Raw genomic sequence first — 3,155 nt, forward strand, 5'->3', positions numbered from 1 at the left:
CTACCCTTTCTTTTCTTCTAACCTTGAGCCTTCAGCTTACACTTCTTCTTTTGCAGGTCCTTCTTCGATGCATCAGCCTGATGCTCAGGAAGTGGAAGAGGAAGAAAGAGAGAAAGATGATGAAGGAGATGAAGAAATTGATGATGACTATGATATGTCATCTGATATCAAGCTTCTCCTTCCCGCCGTTGATACCGTCTTCTGCAGGATCAACGAAGTTCACCAAGAGATGCCCCGTTAAGGTAATCTTGATGCAAATTTTCTTGCCCTCCAGGAGGATGTTCAAGAAGTTCAGAGTCATCTCCTGATTCTCCAAGAAGTTGTTCAAGCCAACACCGACGCCATTGCTGTTCTTCACAGCAGGGCTGATGATGCTCAGGCTATCGCTGATTAGCAGACTGGTTTTCTTCAACAAATCCCGGATGCTGTTCGTCAACCAGCTCCAGTGATTTCACCCTCTTTTTCTGCCAATGACCGCGCCCAGCTACATGATGTGCATGAGGCAACAACAACTCTAGCCAATGCTTTACAAAGGCTGGAGGATTCAATGGTTCTCCAGCGTCAGCGCTTAGACGAACTCTCTGGCCAATTCTCTCAAGTCTTAGCCATAGAGGAGGAGATGAGGTCTAATACTGGTGAATCATCTGATGCTGCTCCTACAGCTTCTCAGGCCGTTGGTCCAGTATCAGCTACAGCTGCAGTTGAAGCTGAGGCTCTTATAGCTGAAGCAGTTGCTGCTCCTGTAATCCCTACCACCGAAGCTACTCTAGCTGAGGATGTAGATGCCATCCCTAGGGATGATGTGCATACCATCACTGCTGCTGGTGATGATGATGATAATGATAATGATGAAGATGAAGATGATGATGATGAAGACGATGATGAACCTACCATTCCGGACACCAGAAATGATCTAGATGGCGACGACGACGACGATGATGAAGATGACTTTACCATCAAGTTCCAGAAGCCATCAACCGTCACCAAAGGTGTTACTCTCGGGGATTCCGTATCCCAAAGGGAGCAAAGGCAAGGTGAATCGACTTCATCAGAGAACCAGGACCCCAAGTCGAAAGGCAAAGCGGTCGCTGAAGAAGGTAACTTGAAGGTATTATTCAAAATCCCTCAACAAACTTTGTTTGAAGACTCTACCTCTCAGGTAGAGATTACTTCAGAATATCAACTTCATATTCTATGAATAACCTGCGGTCGACTGGAGCGGGTACCTGATCAACCTGTCTCTTGTGCTGCAACCGACCAGCATATGTCTCAGCTGAAGGAGTCACTCGACTAGACTAGAGTAAAAATTCCTCTTCGTACCTCTAGTGGTGGTGAGTTTGACTTCTTATCTGAAGCTGAAAGACTCGAGGCATTACAGGCTGAAGAAGAGCTAGAACTTCAAAGAAAACAGACTGAAGACAGCTTGAAGCTGGCTAAGTCACTAGCTGAAACAATCCTTCCCAAGAAAAGGTCCAAGAAAACGGTGAATGCTGTCCAAGCCTAGGATAAACTTCTTTCGATTGCAGAAGCTGAACGCAACAAGAAGCTGAAGCTGTTGGATAAGGACAAGCAATGGAGCGAAGCAAAACTGAAAAAGAGACTCAGTCCCCGCCCAATTATCAGCGTCAGTATCAACGGACGTTCTAAAGACGATGGAACGCTGGTCTCATTGCTCATCACCAGGGAAAATCTTGATGCCGTTACCGAGTACCCTTCCTACCTTGGCCGCTATGGATACAACGAATGGATGGAGATCAGACAAGCCATTCAGCAATCCAAGTCGAGACACAAGACACTTATCAAGGACACCATCAACGAGCTCATCAAAAGGATGTTCAGGTATGTCAAGGTCCCTGACCGACCAACTCTGAAGAAAGGTGGGAAGAAGAAACAAAAACTCTATGATCCTAATGAAAGGCCATTCCTAAGGAACGAACATGAAACAAGGTTCTCCTTAGATGAAGTCCTGAAGGCTCATAAGAGTACAGACATTTCTATGCTGAATCTTGACTTGCCAGATAAGGGTCCCTATACACCCAACTCTGTGCATTTTAAACCTRAGTTAGGAGTTATATTCCTTGACTATGAAGGTGAAGTCAGATTTCAGAGAATGTCAGAGCTACATATATGTCCAATGGATCATTTGGTTTATCTTTTACTCTGGATAGATGATAGCATGCCTGGAAAAGTCGTAGATTTRAARATACGAAGGGAATTCCTACGTYGAAGAAAACTTGGTGAAAGTGTACCTGGGTACATAGATCTAAGATCTCTAGATTAGTTTCTCTTTGTAAYAACAATCCACTTTTCCTTGTAACTTCATGTACTATATCTCATTTCAGTGATTATACTTATATTCTGTAAGTTCTGGACATGTACTGTAATACTTGTAATATTTCATATGATTAATAAAATGAGTATTCCATGTACTTCACTGAAAAAGATCCCTGAAAAATGTAATAGGGACACAAGTCTATGAGTTCCAATGTTACTTTTCGCATTCACTGACAATCTATAAGTTAGTGAATAAGCTTTCAGTTTCAGTTTCCATACTTGTAATTTTCTTAGATATAACTTAAGAAAATTATCAAGCTGAGACTGACCAAACTGAAAAAGATCCCAAAATAGTAAAAAGGGACATGTATTTTATATGTAACTTTTTCCTTACTATTATTTGATAATATAACCGTCTTTATGTTATCTTGTTATCATCAAATAGTGGGAGATTGTTGATCCTCTCTCTCAGTGATTTGATGATAATCCCTTTTCACTTATATGTTGTATTTATGTTTCTGTATTTTCAGTTCAAGCGATCTTCACTAAGTATGTTCAGTGATCGCTGAAGAACTTGCATTGTAAATCTATCAGAGACAACAATACTTCAAGAAGACAACACTCACACCAAAGAACCTTTAGCAAACGTCAAAGACTAAAACTGAAGATTAGAGACTGGCGAGTACGTGATCTGAAGCGGTATTAAGTGATTACAAGCCTGTCTACATATGTGTGAAGACTGCTCAAGCTTTAGCGAATGATGATGAGACCTTCAGGTCATTCCAACATTCAGCGATCAAAGGAAGCTTGCTTAGCACGATTGTTGTTGTCTTGTCCTTATGCACACAAAGGACAAAACCCATACCCTTACGAAAGTTAGT

Source organism: Cynara cardunculus, assembly GCF_001531365.2.
Source record: "Cynara cardunculus var. scolymus isolate 2C chromosome LG 4, CcrdV1, whole genome shotgun sequence".
Classification (NCBI taxonomy): Eukaryota; Viridiplantae; Streptophyta; class Magnoliopsida; order Asterales; family Asteraceae; genus Cynara; species Cynara cardunculus.